This window comes from Cyanistes caeruleus, chromosome 2, assembly GCF_971803275.1.
Source record: "Cyanistes caeruleus chromosome 2, bCyaCae1.hap1.1, whole genome shotgun sequence".
NCBI classification, from domain to species: domain Eukaryota; kingdom Metazoa; phylum Chordata; class Aves; order Passeriformes; family Paridae; genus Cyanistes; species Cyanistes caeruleus.
Genome location: NC_141702.1, coordinates 92,862,006 through 92,881,966, shown reverse-complemented (window position 1 = coordinate 92,881,966; position 19,961 = coordinate 92,862,006). Strand labels below are relative to the sequence as shown.

At 38.6% G+C, this 19,961-nt stretch overlaps 1 long non-coding RNA gene across 1 annotated transcript; it reads right to left on the bottom strand.

Moving 5' to 3' along the window:
• Positions 1-11,302: 11,302 nt before the first annotated feature.
• On the bottom strand, positions 11,303-18,963 carry LOC111927619 (uncharacterized). The gene is made up of 4 exons (XR_002863664.2): positions 18,714-18,963; positions 14,744-14,777; positions 13,199-13,285; positions 11,303-11,805 (listed from the first exon to the last, which is right to left on the bottom strand). It is a non-coding gene; the product is annotated as an uncharacterized LOC111927619 (long non-coding RNA).
• Between the last annotated feature and the right edge of the window lie 998 nt (positions 18,964-19,961).

The window sequence follows — 19,961 nt, the reverse complement described above, 5'->3', positions numbered from 1 at the left end:
AATTTTGTTAGGAGGTTGCCCTTCCTGGAGTTATTCCAGGGAGCCCTGTGGCTTTTCCTGATCAGCAAAGAGACGAGAGGAAGTTCTCCAGGCTGAACTAGAACGAGCAGATGCCCTCCCTCTGGTGTTTAATTTAATTAATTGATGTTTGTTGAAATAAAGCAAATTAACCTGGCTTACCTCTTTATCAATCATGCTTCTGCTTCCATTATTCAGTTGAAGAAATGGCATAATGTGTTTTATGGCAGACAGCAGGAACAATTAAACCCAACCTGTGCTGCTTTGCCTGTAGCAGGCTTTTCAAGGGAAGTGGAAAAACAGATGTTGTGGTGTAGCATAAAGCCATCAGGTTTTTTACAGTTTAACTGTTTTCTGCCTCTGAATCCCTGTAATTCTTTTTCATTCAAGAATGAGGAGTAGCGAGGGCATCATACAGTTAACAGTTCTTGCTTAGGGTCACAGTGAACAAACCCTGATTTGTGGACTCCTTGGTCTCAGACACCTGTTGTAGACAGAAGAAGGCAGACCATAATCCAGTGTCAGGGGCCGTCAAAGATGATGTACTCTGAAATCAGCTGCACTACCCATCTGCAACCATCAAGGAAGTGACTGGTCATGTATATCATAAACATTTGCAAAAGAACTCCACACTGCTGATCATGGAACCTGGTAAAAGATACTCTCTTTTTATTTTCCATTACTTATATCCTACAAAGTATTTTTTGTTTCCTGTGCATTATTTAGACACTGATGAATGTAGATATGGTGAAAATATTTCCACTATATAGAAGGAAAATTAGGATTATTTAAATCTAGTTTCACCTTAATTGAACATTATTGTGGCTACTTAGGTGCCTTATGCTCCTCTTCATGTGTACTGGGACTGAAAACCTTTAGGTTTGTTTTGTGCCTGGGGTTTCTACTGTTTGTCATGCTTTAACTCCAGCTATCAACTAAGGACCAGGCAATCAATCACTCACTCTCCTTACCCTCATACTGGGAAGGAGAATCAGAAAGAAAAGATAGACCTCATGGGCTGAGATGAGAACGACTTAATAACTGAAATAATAATAATAATAATAATAATAATAATAATAATAATAATAATAATAGTAGTAGTAGTAGTAGTAGTAGTAGTAGTAAATGATAATAATAATTTCATCTAATAATAATAAAATTTCATCTAAGAGTAAAAGTGAGTGGAAAAGAAGCACCGAGTCTGTTATCAGAGACTGTACTTGCTCCTCCCGCACCGGGAGTTTTGACTACAGCACAGACAGACAACAAGACACAGATCGCCTTGGCTTTCCAGGTATCCGGAGCAGAGAGGTCTTCCTGGACTGTTTTCTTTCCCTGTTTCTGAAACGAATCGAACCTGCTCTGAACTGGGGACTCGGGGGAGCACCGGGAGCTTGCACTCATGGATTAACAGGAGCCCAGCCTGGGCAGCAGCATTTTCCAGCACCAGAGGGATTGATAACAGAGCGAACACCCACAGGAAAGAGACCCTCTGAAGTCTGTCATCTCTTCAGAGAGGCGAGAGGTTTTGTAATTTGTTATCGTTCATTCTTGTGCTGGGTAGTGTTGTACCTGTGAAATAAACAGGTTTTTTCCACTTCTCTCAGAGAAATCTCTTCCCGAACCGGTTGGGGGGTGGGAGAAAAGGGCCGCGTGGGTTTGCTTCCCAGCGTGGGGGCCCATTGGAGGTTTTCTCCCAAATTTGCCCTAAACCAGGACACTGGTCCTGGTAGCAGCTACTTTTTCTGGGAACTTCAGTGCATGATTGTTATTGTTGATTCATGATAATCCCAAAATGTACTTAAAAATTGCACAACAATATTTTTACCAAGAGAGTAACCATTGATTAAACATTGAAACAACCACTAAAACCTGCTGAAAAAATTTGCTTTCTGATCACAAATATTGTACATAGATGTCTGTGCCTCTCCAGAATGTTCCTTTAGCAAAACTTGAACTTCTTCACAAAAGGAAACACTTTTTTTTTTACTTACAGGTAATTACATCCTTTAATTTTGTTTCATATTCATATTTTGATTCATATTCATATTTCTGGATTAATCAACTGTTTTGCACTTGTCACTCTGACAGGACACCTTGAACTTTCTGAAAAAGAATACTAAGAATAATAAGAAAGCAACAAAAAGCAACAGAAACCAAACAGCTTCTGCCTGTTAACACAATTTTAGATGATTTAAGATTGCTTTTCATTGTATCACCAACATTTAGTGTTTTGTTTTCATTCTTATGCTAATTTTCATATAAAAATATGAAACAGAGTGGGATTTTAAGTGCTTTATTTTTTTTTTTTAAATTTCTCTTTGGTAGGGATGTATTAAGGAGTAGCCCACAATTTGTACGATTCCCATAAAGCACACACTGTACACAGATTAAAACCATAAATCAGTTAGTACCTTTTGCAAAAATTCATTGCTAGCATATCAAATATGTCATTTAAATTAAGGCAGATTTTCTAGGTTTCCTGTGAAAAATTGTTGAGGGATTTAAAACATGCCTATAATTTTCTGCAATTTCAGTATTAGTTATGGAAGCTTCGTTTGAAATGATGATTTTGAAACTTTCCTAGGTTACTTGGTTTAAAGTTTTTAAAGAAAAAATTGTCAGGGCAAAAATGGTATGACTGAATATCACAGGTCTCATTAAAGGCTCAGAATTCCTTTGTAGAGTGCATTTTCTACTTGGAGTCATGACTGGTTAAATTTGAAAGTTGCTAACAATTCAACATACCAGGTGAGTTGTAAGATTTTGCACCTCATACACATCTAGTAGGTGTCCACTATATAGACATAGTGCATTACGCTTTTTAATCAGTTGAGATCCAGAAACAGAAGAAATAAAACATGGATGACTTTTGTTTTACTGGTAGTTTATTCTTTTTATGCTGTAACCTAAGCATCTGAGACAAACATTAATTGTTAATACTGGTAGGGTCTGGATCCCCCAAAAAGAGAAGATCACCTTACAGAAATCATCAAGGAAATAACAACTTAGAATGAGACATTTAGAAATTGATATATAATAGAAACCCTCTAAAATAGGCATCATGTAATATATGATAAACATATTGTTGGAAAGATAAAACTATTCAAAATCCACATTTGCCTTATCGTCATCATCCATTCCTTTAAGTCTACAGAAATCATAAGTGGGGATAAATTCACTTTTTGTTCATCTCTGTAGTGGAATCTATGACACAGCTGCACTCAAGAGCTTTGTGAAGCCTGAGGAGGAGGAGGTTTTGGCTCAGACAGAGCTATAGTTAGGCTGAGATCGACTGAGATGTGTAGTAATTCTCTTATTAAGAAAGTTGTGCAAGCCCAAACACTCAAAACACAATTGCTTCTTGGGAGAATCAGTGAGAACACAATGCAGAAGGGTCTTAGCCTCTCTCCTTCTCAGTAGGACTGCTTTTCTTCAAGGCATTTTGAGGAAGAGTCTAAAGTATTTGAGAAATATGCACACAATACCTCAAAGAAGTCTGTGATAGCTAATGCCATCACCCGTGGGCATCGTCACAAAAGTTAACAATTCATGTCCAGAAGGTGTTTTGTCTGTTTTGCTCTGGGCATATGTCTAAGAAGAAGTGAAAACAGTGTAATAGTGCTGGGTTTTTTTTGTTTGGAGGAGGGCTTTCGTGTAAAATCAACAAACTTCAGAAGTAACAGGCTTATATAAAATTCTCACTTTGGTAGGCTGCAGTTCAGAGTATGGATGCAACAGTGGGACAAGCTGCTGCATGAGTCCTGTAGCACAAGCTGTTGAGATCATTTATTCATGCCCACTAATACATCTTGCTAAGCATGAGGAACATTGTATGTCATCTATTTTATACAGCAGACCCATGTTTCAGTCATAGGAATCTCATCACAACTTTCATAAAAATGCAAAGAAAGTATTTCAAGCTTTTCACTACAAGTTCCTGGGAGAATGTGATGATATGTTTGTCTTCAGAAAGACAAAAATTGAAGTAACATGTACAGTCATTCAGTAAAGGGAACATTTTGTGACTGCATCTTGGTTTTTGACACATTTCATACAAGGGAAAAAGACTTACACAGAACCACAAATCTACCCTGAAGAGATTTGAAATATAAACTGCATAAAAATAAATTTCACAGATTTCAGAAATTGCAGCAAAAGATTAGCAGTGCACAGTACAATGGAATGATTATAGGTCTCACAAAAGAAGGAAGTGAACACATCTGACAGACAGAATGTCAGATTGTGGGAGCTGAAGTATTGAATAGAGAATCTATACCGTCCCCCAGCCTGACACAACTGTGGGATTATCCTCTGTGTGGAGGTGTTTTATCTTAAATCCACTTGGTGATGGTGGGGTTTCAACATCCACCATTAGAAAAATCACTGTATTTTTCCACTGGAAAAATATGAAGATTCTCTTCCTGTTTCATTTATATCACCTTCAGAAACCTACGGCCTTTTCCTATTGGTAATTATGTCTCACACTTTTGCACACACATCTCGTTCTTGTTTCTTTCCCATCCTGTTCTCCATTCTTTAAATCAAGTATTCAATGTTAAAAATAGTGCTTTGGTTACTTGCTTTTTAATATTGACTTGCTGATAAGATTGTGGTGTCACTGCAGTCAGTGCTAAGGTTACAGCTGACTCTGAAAATGAAACTGAGCGTTGTAAATGATTTATAATCGGATTGATTTAAAGACCAATTTTCAGCAGTCCAAAGTCCTTAGCTGAACCATATTTTCATGAAGCAAAAACACAGTAGAGCACAGTGCCGTACTCTTCTGAGATTTTAATATTGTTACATTATGAATTAATGGACCTTGTGCATTTGGTAGGATATGACCATCCCTGAACCACATTAATGGTATCTGATTTATTTCAATAGAATATCTGAAAAGTCTGGTTGCTGATCATATAGATATGCAAACTTGCCTTTTGTTCTTGGTGAATTAAAAGTGTGGCTGAGAGAAAATTTTTAGGAAACTATTAAAATATTAATATATCAGCATGAAGATATTTTCAGAGTGTGAAAAGACACATGTATTTACAGCACTGACTGCATATATGATGTAGATTACCTGAACTTTATTATTTGATACCTTAGTTAAGATAAAGGTTGGCCAATTAATTTCTGAGTATCTTCCTTACTTGATTTTTCTTGCTCTGTCACGTCTCCATGTTTTCAAGTCTGAAGTAAATCAAAAGAAAATGGCCAAAGAAATACCTGGTTTTTTAATGTTCAATTTTTTTCTTTAGTTATCATTGAAACAACAGGTCTTATAAAATGAGTATCTTTTAAAGTCTTTACAGTTCTTGAAGGAAAAGGTTTCTGCTAGCCAATTGAATATTTCTCAAAGAGGTTTGTACAGAAGCAGACACCCGTCACAATAGTTTTAGAATGAATGTCCACAGGTATCAGACTTAGCATTGAAGCAATCAAAGCAGAGTGCAATAGGGCAATGAACCCAGAGGGAGAATGGGGTGAGATATCATTGCTCTTGCCTCCACATTATTGTCTCAATCAGGACTGCACAGAAGGCTCTTACTAAACAATACTCATTTCCATTCCAGGTGTGAGAAACCTTGGATGTTATCCCTTGAAGATAAGCATGGTAGATCAACTGTCAGAAAATCCTCAGAACAGAAAAATTCCCAGATCACCAAATCCGGCCTTCAATGATTATTGGTAACTTCATTATTTACCCTTTCAATAACATGATTTAACTGACAAAACTAATAGTTTTGTCCCTATTCTTGGTATAGAAAGACTATTTCAGAATTTTGCTGGAAACCTAATTTTTGGTTTAGCCAATTTACATCAATTTTTTGTGTTTTAACTTAAAAGTTAACTTGTTGCTTTAACAGAAATAGCTTCTCTCCTTCAAGAATATTTTGTGTATTTTTAGCATTTCTCAGACCCTCAAACAGGAAAATGAGGCTAGAATATGCAAGTCATTCAATTCACCCTCATGTCTAGTGAAGCTAAAGGAGCTAAGCTCATCTTGTCAGTGTCAATTTGTTCTAGTAGCTCTTTTCAGACTGGCCTTTAATTTCAGCTTCCTTTGATATACTCCAAAGACTATGTCTCCCATGTCCACACTGTGATGACACGTTGCAGTCCCATTATAACTGACTAACACATCCACTTCTCGATCCTTTCCTTTATACTCACTGACACCTTGTTTACAGCAGAACTTCTGTTATTCTTAGGGCATGGCATGTAGAGAGCGTGGCATTCATCTTCTACCTGAAACCACCAGTTAACCTAACTCCTCCTGTTTCTCACCTCCTCTGTGATTACAGTGCCTTTCAAATACAGGCTAGTAAGAGTGTCTCAACATAGTGGCTACGAACAAAGACTTCCAAGATCAGGGCTCAGCTTTACTATAATTTCAGTGAATGTTTTCAGGCGAAAGCATGCTGGCCTACTGTAAATCACATTCATTTGCTACTCTTTCTAAAGTGTTTCTGACAATTGACATGAACTTCTTAAACATGAAATCTTGAAGAAACATCAACTGGATCATGGAGGTGTTATTTTCTTCAACTAGGTTGTGGCCGTTCCAGTTCTAACCAGGCAGAAACATTAATTTTATGCAGTGGTTTTGGTTCACTAATTTGAGTTTTCTGGCCAACACACTAAGTAATGTAGTGGGTTTAGCACTGGTGCCTACTGGAATTATTTACTCATTTCCTGCTGTGAAATATGAATTAGGAGGAGGGCAAAGCAGGCTCAAAACTTAAAAGGTAAAAAGAGAACTTTATTAACAGAACTAAAAAGAATAATAAGAATTAGAATAAAACCTTCAGAACACTTCTCCCCTCCCCACAACCTCTTTTCTTTCCCACTGACAATGCAGAGACAAAACCTGGGACTTTCAATCAGTTACCACCTCTGCAATAGTCTTTCATCAGTTCTTGTAGGGAAAGGAGTTTCTCTTGTCATGCCATGGAGACTTCTCCACAACAGTTCTCTCGTGGCTTTTTAATTTCTACAGATAGCAGCCACCCAGGAAATCTGCAATCATGAAGTCCCTCTCATCTCATGCAGCCTTCCCACAGCTACATTTATGGACCATATCAAACTTATGGGGTACTATTTTAAGAATGAGCCGTTTAAAAGCAAAGGTTCTCTTAATCTATCTCTGTGATCATCTTCATCTATGGGAACAGAGGTCTTCTTCATCCCCTGGGGGAAAAGGGTCTTCATCACTTTCATCTCTCTCTCTCTCTGTTCAAGCTTCTCATGGGATCACAGCTACTTTTTCATACTTTTTCATGAATTAAAGGGAATATTCTAGTGTATCATAGTCCATCTCCATGGCCTTACTAAAAGAAATTTTTGCCCAAGATTAAGGCATCTTTTCATTCTTCTCCCATCTGAGACTTGACTCCTTCTTTACTCACTTTATGTCTTCATGTTGTTTCTCTACATGTCTTCACTCTGTCCTTTTCTCTCACTCAAGAGAGGATCAATGTTTTGCAAGTTCCATTTGTGCAGTGAAAGAGTTAGTATCTTGCCCAGGCCTGCGGGTAGTTGTTATCATCTCTGCCAGGCCACGGCCGGAGCTGCTTACAATGGAAGTTCTTTGGGGCCGTGCTGGGTGCTGTACCAAGACCTCAGGGGGCCCGGCCAGAACAGTGGTGGACACCCCGGTCACACAGCTGCTCTCCGGCCCCTGCTTCCTACAATTTCAGCCGCAGCCTGATGGCTTCCCCTCCTCCTGCCCGGCAGCCGCTGGGGCCCGGCCCCGCCAGGCCGCGCAGGCCGTGACGGAAGGGCCTGGCCCGGCCCCGAGCCGCTCCTGCGGCCCGGCGGACCCCAGCGCAGCGCGGGCCGGCAGCAGGGCAGGGCTTAGGGACAGCGAGAGCCACGGCTTGGCCCAGCCTTGGCCAGGGCCCCACGGCCTCCCGTCCCCCACCCAGCCGCCAGTGGGGCCCGGCCCCGCCAGGCTGCGGCGGGCACCCACCGGTGCCCAGTTATGCCTTCAAGGCCGGAAGCAAGAGAGAGATTTCCCGGGTTTGCCCATCTTTAAAAATGTGAATCTCACAGAGGCGGATCTAGCTTCTTAATGGTGTAATGAATTTTCAGAGCTAGCCAGCTATTAGTTTTTGCTAGGCACGGAGGAAGATCTTAGCAGCTTCTCTCAAAAGAATAATTTCCGTGTGTGGCTTCTTCCCTCCTCACCAAATATCAATTAATGCAAAACCAGTACATAGCTCTAATGATAACTGAAATTACTGCAACAGATTTGGCACAGAATGTTCAAGAGGCAGATAGATCAAAATGCTGAATAAGGAACTAAACACACTCATGAATGCCAAAATCATAAACAAGCTACTAGAGGGAATTAACAGGGCTACAATTTCTATTATTCTTCGTAAAAGAAATGTTGATACTGGGAAATGCAAAGACAATGGACTAAATTAAAAGCTCAGGCTCCTTTTCTTTCTTAGAGAGTTTTAAGCTAGATGCTCCAGTGGTCTGTTCCAGAAGAGCTGTTCTTATACTCTCAGAATTACTTGCAAAACTGCACATTAAGAACTGTCAATACACTTATTCTTAGAGAACTGCTAACAGTTGTCTGTCATCCCATTTTTTCAGTAAAGAACCAAGATTACAAATTTTCCATACTAAAATGATGAAAAATAGAAATGGTGATGTGACTTATTGAATGTAAGGACATGTATGTGTTAACATATGGAAAGTTGCATGTGGAAAGAGAAACATATGTGACATCTCATGCTGAGTGCACTGACCTGCAAGGTTTTTTTGGCTTTTGGTTAGGTTTGTTGTTTGTGGTTTTTTTTTAATTACGTGTCATCCTACTGATATTTCAGTGGCCATTTATCACCATCTCTGACCAATACATAGGCTTTTCTATCTTGAATTGCAGCTTTAGTTACAGGTGGATATCTGTTTTTTAGAAACAGATTTTGAAACTCTTTGTTTCTGAAGATAATGAGTCAGTAATCCTCCTTGGAAGCAATAGGCTTATGCAAAACTCTATTAGTGTTTTTATTATCCATAAAATTGCCTATTCCTGAATAATTCAGCAATATTTCAGATGATCTCTAGCAGCCAATGTAGTTCTGATGCAGCTGTTATAACTGTGCTCCATCATACAGATCAAAATATGCTCTGGCTTAATTCACATCTTCCTGTTCTATTATTTAATACTGTATTGCCTTTCCCCTAATGTAATTAACCTTTCATCTCCAAAAGTTAGAGAAGACTGCTGCTCTCAGCTAAGTGCACAAGTCTACTTCACCCACATATTTTTAAATGCAAATATAAAAAAATATTTTAAAAACTAAGGCAAGAAATACTAAAACTAATTTCACTTATTATGAAGAATGAGTTGAGATGTTATGACTGGGAAATTGTAGTGGGCACCTGCAGACATTTAATAACATCAAAAACATCAGTTCTAGTACCAAGAGAAAAAGTAATGGGCAATGGATTTAAGTAAATGGTTTACAAAGATGTACTTAATTTAAAGTAAAGCGAAACAATTGTGAGTTAAACATTGATCATGAAAAGACACTAATTTAGATATACTCATGATATGAAACATAATTCTCATGCAATTTATGCACAATTACTCCTGAACAAATATTTAATTACATTCTCTTTAATACCCTAAAACAATCTTCCCTCCTCTCATACTGTCTCTCTGTTTCTAGTTGTTAGGTAGGAATATGTAAGCTCTTAATTGGCACAAAATAAGAATGACAGGTATTAAGGGAATTGAACAGTTATATTTTTAGTTCTTAAATGTTAGAAGGGAAATGCTTTACAAGTGGATGACTTGAGGAGTGTGTAGTGTTTTTACAGACTAATTGTATTAATTGAATTAATTAGCAGATGTTTTCAAAGAGCTTTTCAGACAGAGATTGCAATGTAAGCACTAATAATATGTTGATATTATTATTATTGAGTGCGGCAGACTCTTCACTCCAGAAGCTGGGCTGACAAAACCTTCAGCAGGAGTGGTAATGATTCAAGAGAAACTCAGAGAGAAATGAAGGTTTTTTAATTCAAGTCCCATTTCTAAAGTAAAATAAATGTAAATTATTGTCTCTGTGTTTTTACATGTGAAATACAGTGACCTGATAGAGGTGAGGCTGTCACAGCTCCACACTCCCCAGCTCTGAATGGATTCCCAGTAGGCACACACACAGAAACACATATAGAACACATATATAAACAACTGGGCACACACACATCAGCACAGACAGGCTCATCAGCGCTGACACAAGTATAAAGAACCTCAGAAGTCTCATCTTTTCCTCTGTCTGGCTGATCAGGAGGAAGGTCCATGAGTAGGAGGTATATGTATGTATACATGTGAATATTTGTACCATACGTGTGTCTGTCCAGCAGCTGGCCTTAGGCAGCACCTGCCCCTTGGATCCCAGCCTGTCTGGATCCAAGCACCTGGACATAGGAGCCCCGGAGGTCCAGAGCCCCTGTGCAGCTGCTGGCAAAGCGCCATTGCTCACAGAAGCACACATACACAAATACATACATACATACTGAGAGGTCACCGATGGCTGACTGGGACTCCCCTGGCCCCTCTGGTAGCCAGCTCCTTGCATGGCTTCCCCCTCAGAAACACAAGCACATCTGATACCCAGGCCATTTCACCAGTAAGCCTGGCTGAATGTTTACTAAAGCTCACATACTCGTTCATGCATTTGTATTTCCTTACACATGTTTACTTCTTCCAGTTGCTTCCATCACCAACACATTGGCGTCTCAGCCTGGACCCCACTTCAGCTGTTGGCACTTAGACCTCTACATATGCACATATAATAGAAAAATCCTTAGAAAGGGAATTCAGTAACGTAAAGCAGACTCTGCTGAGCACTGTGCACAGTCATAAAAGTGCACTGAACAGCAATCTGTATATCAACAATCAGCCCCTGTTATTCACTTTTTTCTCTGTTTTCCCATGTGTGTTCCCAAGTCACCTAGATCCATGCCTTTCCTCACCTATAGCATCCCATAATGAATCTTGTGGAGTCTTGAAATGCTTTACCCCTGCATCCCATAATGTGTCCCATATTTCTGAGCAGTGTCTCCCAGCATCTGTAGAGTGATCCGGAGAGATAGGAGAGCACCCATTAATTCATCTGGATGGGTGTCACCCCTGGACCACAGACTGGAGCAGCATCTGGGGCCACCCTGACAAGGGTGAACAGGTGCCTTTTCTTCTGAATGTGAAATCTGGGTTCCCATGACAAGCAAAAGTACCAAAATTCTTGTGGTTTATAAAAAAGCTTTTATTATTAGGAGTGGAGAATGTCTTTAACCCAGGGGTTTGTGAAGTCTTCAGATGGACTTTCCAAATTACATACAAATTATTAATCTATATGCAATGTGCCTGAACTCAGCTGGGTATTCTGCATCCAAGAGATTCTTCTTTCATGTTTTTTTTATATATCAGTGTTAATGCATAAAGAATACAAATGATGCACTTGGGTTACAAAACTTTTTCACTTCCAAGATCAGCAGATCGTTTGGATTTCTCAGATCAATCTACCACATCCTTATACTTCAGCTCTGTTGTTGAAGTCTCAGTTCATTTATTGCCAAAACCTGCTGTAAAACTTGTAACCTGAGAGATAAGATTGAGAAGGGGAGGCAGTCCTTACTTGAACACATACATCTCTTGGTCACTCAGTTGTCATACATAATAAAGGACTCAGAGTTACAGAAATGCCCTTTGGGAGAAGATTAAAAATTCAGCTTCATGGTAGAGACATTTGGGTTGACCTGTAGGAATGAGGCACGCACAATGTGTAATTGGACCCACTGCACAAACATGAATTGCAGTCTTGGATAATACTAATATGTAACAATTTTATACAGTGAAAACAAAATTTTATATTTTTTTCCTAATATATTTTTTCTTCTTTTAGTAATACCGTAAAAAAAATTCTCAGATAAACTGAATAAAACTTTTATTCATATATTTATATATATGCATACATATATATGCCTATATGGATAAACAGAGAGGAATGAAGGTTTTTATTTTTTTTCCAAAAGCAAGATAATAGCTTTGGTCTGTAACTATGACTAAAAAAAATAATAAAAAAAAGGGAGAAATGAAGAAAAATCTCCATCTCCTTTTCATGTGGGAGGGAGTGTTTGCATATGGCAAAGCAAATCAGAAAGGGCAGTAGAAGCAGCAGACTTTGGGACTGTGCTCATCCCAGCAGGGGAATTCAAGCAGGTGGTGTATGATCTTGGAAACTTAGATATTTTTTTTTCCTCTGAGACAGTAATTCATATTATTAATGTTTTTATTCCTATGCAGTCCCAAGTTTTTCCCATTTATCCCTGGAGTAATAATTATATAGGTTAGTCCTATAATTTTAATATTTCACCTGTCCTGAAGGAGCTCAGTGGAGGCCTTGGAGGGGTGTTAATATTATTAACAAAAATTAATCGTGCAGTGAAACAAATGCCCTATTGAAATAATTTAAATGGAATTTTTGAAGGTCTAAGTGTCTTGTAGATAGCTTTGATAATCTCCATCCCATCATCTCTAGTGTTGGACAGACAACAGTCCTTGTAGCACACATGCTTTTTTGGGACAATCAGAGACTTGTAAAGTAAATAATGGGATTTTTGCTATTAGCTTTTTTGCTATTATTAGCTATTTTTTAAAACAATTACACTTGAAAAAGTAAAATGTTAAATTTCAATGAAATATTTCGTCTGGATTTTTGCATCTCAGCTTCTGTATATGATCCATCCAACAAGGCCAAAGGAAAATTTGTTGGATTTTAGCTTCAGCTCAGGACAGAACTCATGTGTGGCATAAGTGGCAAAACCTTCAGTGGCTTTGTACTTTAGTGTCCTGCCAGGAAGATGTGAGGGCCTTTTGTCTCTAAAAAGGCTGCTAATGAAAATGTGTCATTGACCTCTGTCCCAGGGTGTGCCCAGGTCCTACATAATATAATGGTTATGTGTGTCCACAAAAGGTGGGATTAAGGAAAAGAGAACAGGAAAATAAAGTTGCTTCCATTGATGGCAAGGGGGAAATAGACATGGAAATGATGCTTAACAAGAACAGAATCAAAACCAGATTTTTCAGTCAGACTCTGGGGATAGGATTAATCTGGAAAAATGCTAACATTTGCAACATACACATCTATACCTGAGTTGGATGTTGTAATTAATCTTCACTGTCACTTGTGTCCAGTGACTGAGGAGACTGTAGGGAAACTATCTTCAGTGCAGCCATCTGCATTGCAGATATTGAACAGATATGAACAGTTGAATACTGCTGTAATTTAATAACTTAAGTTTTAATTTAATAACTTAATTAATGCTGCAATTTAAGTCTCTCTTCTCAAAACTCAGATGCCTGGTGTCAGGGCAGAGACATGGCACACAGACTCTCAAAATAACAGAGCAGAAAATAAAGCACACAGAAGTAAGTGGGGCCACCTAGAGAGGTGTAAGAGGGCCATTGACTGAGGTTGATTAAACGTAAGTGTTTCAATGCACAGAAAGGAGACCTGCTTGTAAGTAATGTACCTTTCTTTCTGTGTTCTTTGTTTAGCTGAATTGTGTTAATTTTTGCTTCTCTTGCTCTTTATGTGCAGAGCTTTATTAAGTTTCCTGAAAGCCAGGCATGCAAACTGACTAAATAGAGCCCAGAATTAATTTCAGTCTAGATTCAACTAGTCTGGGAAAATCTTATACTCCTGTACTCTGCTCAGAATAAAGTTCTTAGTCTGGGAAGTGACAGAGAGCCAGAATTAAAAATCAAAAGCCATAAAAACCTAAAAATATTATGGACTTTCTATCAGTCCTAAGATACGATCAGTATAATCAACAAACTGACATTCTGAGTTGGTTTGTTCTGTGTCTGCTTTAGATGGAGAAGAAGAGGATGAGGTGCCTGCACTAAAAACGGTTCTGAATAAAACAATTTCAGCTGCTTGAATTAATGATGCATTTTGAAAATAAAATGTGGCAAATGAAACTTCATAATCTGAAAAAAAAAAAAAATATATTGTAAAGCAGTGTTTTGGGCTTTGGAACAATTATTTGATCTTTCCCCATCTCAAAAATCCGAAGATATTTTCTTTTTTCTACACACAGCTCTTTTAAAATCTTTACCTCAAATCCTTTGAAGTGCACTCCAAATGTTTTACCACTTAATTTGAGAAGGAAATGTTTTCTTGGTATCAAGACATCTGCCTTCCATTATATTGCAAGCAGCTGATGCTAAAACATTAAGGGATAAAATTTCTGCAGTAGAACTGGCTTGTTCTTAGGAAATACACTCTTTTGGTAAATGCAGTGGCCTCTTGGGTTATACAGTTTTTGTAGCTGGGTAAACTTGAAATTGTTTGGAGTTCAATTCAATGCTGTATCACTCTGTGTACAAACTGCAAACATATAAGACTGAAAATTACAGTTAAGTACAAGGGCAACATGAGTATCACAAAAGAAAAAGAGACTTTGAAAGGATATTTTTCATAAATCGAAGAGAGTCACTGAATATCCCTGATATTCTTCATAGACTTCTCCACATCAACATGACACATCCCAATTATATCTTGCTTTCTGAGCAAAAGCTTGTAACTGTGTGGACTTATTTTTTTTATACAAGCTTCAGAAAGTGTGGAAACCTGTACAGTGCTAGAAATCCACATATTCAGATATGTGATATAGCTAAAACTTAACTCACCTAGTTGTATGTATTGATGGATTCAGTGAAGTCCCTGCTTAAAAAAATAAAAAACAGTGAAGAAATTCTTCAGAGGTAGGGATAGGACTGACATAGGAACCATTAATAAATTTAGCTGTAGAAGGGTAAGTCTGATCAACTGTTAAACCACAAGATTCTATTGATATTAAAAATGTATATGGCTAGTTAATGTTGTATTTATATGAGATGTTAACTTCCACTGTGAAATAACTTCAGAGGAAATTTGCATTACATGGCATTAAAACAAAGCCAGGTCTGTGTGGAATACTGCATCAGTGCAGTATAAACAGCGAGAGGCACTGGTTTAGTGATGAAACTGAATGAATGAAAGCAAATCAGGTCTTTAAAAACCTTGGTGATAATATTTTCAAAGAAAATGCTTACTATCATGGCTACTTTTCACAAAACACATTTTATAAGAAGGACATCTCAGAAGAAACCTACAAAAATTCATTTCTGATAAAGGTCAAAACAAAAGAAGGAAGTTCTCCAATAACAGTGATAGTAATGTCACATATTTTTAAAAATGCAGTGTGTTTGCTGCATTTTAAATAATTTATGAGCTTTGCAGGAGGAACATGGCTCTTTAGTGATAGTGTTCTTAAAACTGAGGCAATTGTATTTAATTATGAGAAATTAGTGGCCCTTTTCCAGTAAAACCCTAAAGGGAGATGTTGTTCTGCTTTATGTATGCAAGAAATAGCTTTTCAGATGGAAACTCGTGCTGTGTTTCTTAATAGCTTTTTCACTTGCTCAAAAAAGGAGAGATTAACTATGTTCATTGCACACTATATATGTATGATGTCCACCTGTCTCTGATCACATAGAAGTTGTCTGGCTGGATTTAAAATTTGTGTGAGATTCTTGTCATGAGAAGTGTGTTTGCCATAACAAGAAAGAAGGATGTGATGTTCTGATAGTATGTTTTTTCTTAGGCTTGTTGTATAAAGAAAAAATTGTTCAGGCTTTTTTCTTCTGGCTTCTAGAAAAGTGCTTAGAATGGGCCTGTGCACACTGTAAATTCTGAGATTCACCCCTCAGTGTCCAGAATTCTTTGGGACCTATCACAGAGAGTAGGGAGGGAAAATTCTGACTAGAACAGGAAAGGGAGGGAAGGGATGACAGGTGCAAAAGCCAGAATTAGAAAATCAGGCATCTCTGCTTAACTCTTCCATTACTTGTGGTAAATAAGCATGAATTAATTTTTCAGTTTCCATCTCATTTTCAGTGCGAAAACAATATCAATAATATTCTGTCACACTGAAGGTGCACTGTGATGCTCCATCCATTTTTTTTCTAAGGCCTTTTTTTTTATTATTTTTTTATTCTTTTTATTTTATTCTTTTTCTTTTTATTTTGCTACTAAGAAGTCAGCTGGAATTCTCTGTTGCTGCTATGCTGTCACAAGGCAACTATGCAGCTCTCTCTTAGCCTAGAATTTCAGGAATTTCAGAGGGAAAAGTACAATGTGTGCAGACAGTGGGCAGACATGCTGATGCTCTTGAGCAGGCTGCGTGGCAATGGTCAACAAAAATAAAGGTTCCCTAGTTTTACGGGATCTCAGTTTGTGTGCACAGATGCACCAGCTCCACAAGGAAGGGAAAAGTAAAATCTGGACAATATCAAATCAGCAGCAGTAGCTGCATCAATGACCTTACTGGTGAAATGTGGGAATGACTGCTCTGGTGCATAATTCCTCAGTGGATGGGGATGATCAGGGAAGCTGCCAGAAAACGTTTTCTGAAAGACAGTGTAGTTGATTTCCTGGAGGCCAAGGAATTTGAGTCAACACAGCTGCAGTGAGCTTATTTTCTCTCTCTCTAGCCACTTCATCTGGATCCAGATGGAAATGGGCTCACAGCATTTTCACAGAGAAACTAAGAAATCCAGGGATGGTCATTACAGGTTCCTGACTTAATTTCTTTGCTCTTAAATAAAAACGTTTGGGTAAGACAAACAGAACAGAAATTAGAAGTGTTGGAAGCATGCCTCACAGCCTGAGTTGCATAAAATATTCCTAGCACACCAAAGTTGGCCTCTCAGTTATAAACAAGGATGGGTTTGTTGTCTGAAGTCAAGAGTGCTCAACATCTTTGACTAAGAAATAGGGTAGAAACTGTTACAGAAACTACCCAAATCATGACTGTGGACTGTGCTTTCCTCTACCCCAAATGGTACAAACCTTATTCCTTTTCAAAATCAGATGTGCAGCACTGCTGAGATCTTTCCTGCCACACACATCTGAGGATGGTTTAATCTAGACCACATCTACATTTCATTGTTGTTACAGTCAGTGGTAGAGTACTCTCATCTCTGGGTAATGTTTTTGAAGTTGGAGCTGGAGTGATACCTGACTGTGACCAAAGTCAGATCATGTAGTCTGAGCTGTTTAATGGGAGAAGCTGGTGGTCCTATAAGGTGCAATGGCACTGACAGAGTAGGACAGCATGAGGTATTCTGAAGGACAATGTGAGGTATTCTGAAATGTCTTCTTAACTGTGAAAATGTTTTGTTCTTACATGGTCCCATCTTCCCTTTGTTTGAAAATCAGAAATTAATTTCACACTTTATTGCTCATTAATTCTGTGCCACAGTGTGTCTCAGTGCAAGAAAGAAGTAATCAAATAAGAAAAAGGCAATTTTAACTTTTTCTGAGATGGGACTATTTGTCATCTCTACACAATGTGATCTTCCAAGTGTGTGGAGGTGACAGTCCAGAGATCAATAGTGCTGGTATGAGCTGAAAATAGTGCATACATGCCATGTCCACAAAGTAGATCCGTAATCTAGAAATCAGTATTACCTAAATAAAAAGAAAGAATAAATTTTCTCTTGGTGTAGTTTTACCCATCACACCACAGCACACTTCTCAGTATAAATGATGACTTTTCCCTTGCTCTTTAGTAGGAAAGATAGGCGATCTTCTACTGAATATTATAGGACTGCATGTTTAATTGTTTGGGTTTTTTCCTTGAGAGCATGGATTCTTTTCAGTGATTTGTATTTGAATTACCAGCTGTCAAAAGATATCTTTTCCTAATACAGTGGAGGATAAACAACACAACCCAGCTTGCAAATGCTTTGGAGCAAACAGTGAATAATTCCTGTTACTCTTAGGACCAGAAGCCCTTACACCAGCCCAAAATATGGCCAAACCACACTAAAACTCATTATGGAGAAAGAAAGCAGCAGCTGTCTAGCAGCAGAAAGAGGAAACTGGAATAGTATATTTGGCATTTTCAGAGCTGGTGAGGGTAAGGATATTTAGTATTGAATCTAGGAACGACAGTGTGCAAGCACAACTGTGCTGGGTCATATTGAGACCTTTTTTAAGTCCCCATCCGATCTCTAGCTGCCAATGCAGATCAGAGTAGTGTTGGCATGGCTCACTTCCTGGAAAACACCCAGCTAGGTGCCAGTGAACTTTTAAGACTTGCTGAGTTGAAGGCTGTATCTAGACCATGTGGGTTAATAGACCTTGAATGACCTAATTGAATAAATGTGCTTCACTGCTTTTGAGTGAGCCTTTCTTTGATCCCTACAACATCTCACAACACAATGTTCTGCAAATTTATTTTGAAGGACGTGGTCAGTTCATTCTTTTGTTTGTAGCAAAATTTATGGTTGGGTATTTTATTGTCTATTTCTTTCGCTACAAAAAATGTTGAATTATTCCTTAATTCATCACTTTATAATTAATCACTTTATTGTTATGGACTTATTTGTGAAAATATTTGCAGATATCTGCACTTGTAGGTCTCAGAAATCAGAAGGCTAAATTCTACCCAAGGTGACTTCTGGGCATCTGTCATGGAGTTACTTTACCTTTAAGGGAGTTGGAGTTGCTGGGAAGTGCTTGGAGTCTTTTCTCCTGACCAATTATTGGTCATTGCTGGGAATTGACAGCAGTTTAGGCCATTGAAAAGTGGGATCAACTTGTGAACCCTACCTTAAAATGTAAAAGCAGAGCTCTCTGGGCTCTCTTTGTTTCCTGGCTGTGGAGGGTGGCGGAGCTCCAGGCCTCCCGTCCCTGCCCAGGCCATGCGGCCGGGCGGGGATGGGGCCGGGCCTGCCCCGTCTCCCGGCCGGGAGATGGGGGGGCCTGGGGAAGGTTTTCCCCGGGCCGGGCCGAGCCGATCTCTGGCTCGGCTGCAGGTTTTGCTGTAACTAATTTACTAGAAACTGCACAGTTAAGAAAGAAGGAGGCCCTGGACTTGCAGCGGGTTGGAGCAGAGACTACACGCTCCAGAGCAGCCATGAGGAACTTCCCATCGCAGACGGCTCCAGCTCCTGTTTGGCAGAGATCTCCGAACCATCTACAAAAGCCTGGGCAAGATGTTAACTCTTTCATTACCCAGATGAGACTTGCGGATTAATCTTTTTATCCAGAGAGAGAGAGAGAGTGATCAACATGAAAAGAGACTTTATAAACTACCAGTGACAGGAAAGAAAAGAAGCTTCAAGAAAGGTAGAGAATTAAGAAGATGCTTTAATTAAGCTGAAATATCTCCCTGTTAAAACTATGGAGATGGACAATGAAGTCTTGAAAAGAACTCCTTTAATTCATGATATAAGATCTAGAGAGGAATAGTGTTCAAAGTGTAAATTTGAGTAAAGAGTAATTATAGTATAGTGAAGTACTGGGAGATTAAAAGCCTTGAGAGGCCATGAAAAAACTGTTGAGAGATTTGAAGCCCTGAGAGGCCATGAGAAAACTGTTTTCTGGTGAAGCTCACAGAAACAGATGAAGAAGACTTTTTTTGCCTTTGAATAACTTATCCTTAAAAATGCTATCTCTAGACGCATGGCCCATACACACTTCAGAGTGATGTGAAAATGGGAGGAGTGAACTCTAATAATAGCAGCTCTGAGCAGCTAACATTAGGGCAATAGAAAACTATAACAAAAATAGTTTTCTTGTGAGAAACTCCATAAATTAACAGGAAGAAACTTCTGTTTCTCTATAAAGATTAGTAAAAAGACTAGCAAGAATTGGGACTGTTTTAACCATCAGAGTTCCAGAGTTTTTGTCTCTGTTGTCATGTGAACAAGTGAATAGTGGGTAGATAAGAGATGGAAAGGTTTTTCTGGAAGTTTATTCTGGTGTTCTTATTATTGTAGTTTGTCAATAAAATTTCTTTTTTTTCCCTTTTAAGTTGTATGCCTGTTTTGCTCTTATTCTAATCCATATCTCATA